This window comes from Arachis stenosperma, chromosome 9 (assembly GCF_014773155.1).
Source record: "Arachis stenosperma cultivar V10309 chromosome 9, arast.V10309.gnm1.PFL2, whole genome shotgun sequence".
Classification (NCBI taxonomy): domain Eukaryota; kingdom Viridiplantae; phylum Streptophyta; class Magnoliopsida; order Fabales; family Fabaceae; genus Arachis; species Arachis stenosperma.
Window position 1 is genome coordinate 27,275,236 of NC_080385.1, and position 1,698 is coordinate 27,276,933.

Consider the following 1,698-nt stretch of genomic DNA (forward strand, 5'->3'; position numbering starts at 1 on the left):
GTTTTGATTAGATCAGAGACCATGGTTGCTAAGTCAGAGTGGATCTGCTTAGAATTCTCTGTCTGTTGCTGAGAAGATGATGGAAAAGGCTTGCCATTGCTAAACCTGTTTCTTCCACCATTATTGTTGTTGAAACCTTGTTGAGGTCTCTGTTGATCTTTCCATGATAGATTTAGATGATTTCTCCATGAAGGATTATAGGTGTTTTCATAGGGTTCTCCCATGTAATTCACCTCTTCCATTGAAGGGTTCTTAGGATCATAAGCTTCTTCTTCAGATGAAGCGTCCTTAGTACTGCCTGGTGCAGCTTGCATTCCAGACAGACTTTGAGAGATCATATTGACTTGCTGAGTCAATATTTTGTTCTGAGCCAGTATGGCATTCAGAGTATCAATCTCAAGAACTCCTTCTTCTGATTCGTCCCATTGTTCACAGGATTCCTTTCAGAAGTGTACATGAATTGGTTATTTGCAACCATTTCAATGAGTTCTTGAGCTTCTGCAGGTGTCTTCTTCAGATGAGGAGATCCTTCAGCAAAGCTGTCCAATGACATCTTGGACAGTTCAGACAGAACATCATAGAAGATACCTATGATGCTCCATTCAGAAAGCATGTCAGAGGGACACTTTCTGATTAATTGTTTGTATCTTTCCCAAGCTTCATAGAGGGATTCACCTTCCTTCTGTCTGAAGGTTTGGACTTCCACTCTAAGCTTACTCAATTTTTGAGGTGGAAAGAACTTTGCCAAGAAGGCATTGACTAGCTTTTCCCAAGAGTTCAGGCTTTCTTTAGGTTGTGAGTCCAACCATATCCTAGCTTTGTCTCTTACAGCAAAAGGGAATAGCATAAGTCTGTAGACCTCAGGGTCAACCCCATTAGCCTTGACAGTGTCACAGATTTGCAAGAATTCAGCTAAAAACTGATGAGGATCTTCCAATGGAAGTCTATGGAACTTGCAATTCTGTTGCATTAGAGAAACTAATTGAGGCTTAAGCTCAAAGTTGTTTGCTCCAATGGCATGGATAGAGATGCTTCTCCCATAGAAGTCGGGAGTAGGTGCAGTAAAGTCACCCAGCACCTTCCTTGCATTGTTGGCATTATTGTTGTTTTCGGCTGCCATATCTTCTTCTAGTTTGAAGATTTCTGTTAGGTCCTCTACAGAGATTAGTGCTTTAGCTTCTCTTAGCTTTCGCTTCAAGGTCCTTTTAGGTTCAGGGTCAGCCTAAAAAAGAATGCTTTTGTCTTTGCTCCTGCTCATATGAAAGAGAAGAGAACAAGAAAATATGGAATCCTCCATGTCATAGTATAGAGATTCCTTGAAGTGTCAGAGGAAAAGAAAAATAGAAGGAAAAGGTAGAAGAATTCGAACTTATCAAGAAAGATAGAGTTCGAACTGTGCATTGAGGATGAATGTTAGTCCATAAATAGAAAGATGTGAGAAGAGGGGAAGAAATTTTCGAAAATAAATTAAAAAGATTTTAAGAACATTTTGAAAAATTGAAGAATGATTTTCGAAAAAAAAAATGATTGGGAAAGAAATAAAGTGATTTTTGAAAAAGACTTTGAAATTAGAAATCAAAGAGATATGATTGAAAACTATTTTGAAAAAGATGTGATTAAAAAGATATGATTGAAAAGTTATGGTTTTAAAAAGATATGATTGATAAGATATGATTTGAAAAACAATTTAAAAAGATT

General features: G+C 37.4%; 1 non-coding gene across 1 annotated transcript; it reads left to right on the forward strand.

The window, feature by feature from the left end:
- The first annotated feature begins 607 nt into the window (after nucleotides 1–607).
- Nucleotides 608–715, forward strand: LOC130953519 (small nucleolar RNA R71). The gene has a single exon (XR_009075688.1). It is a non-coding gene; the product is annotated as a small nucleolar RNA R71 (small nucleolar RNA).
- Nucleotides 716–1,698: the final 983 nt, after the last annotated feature.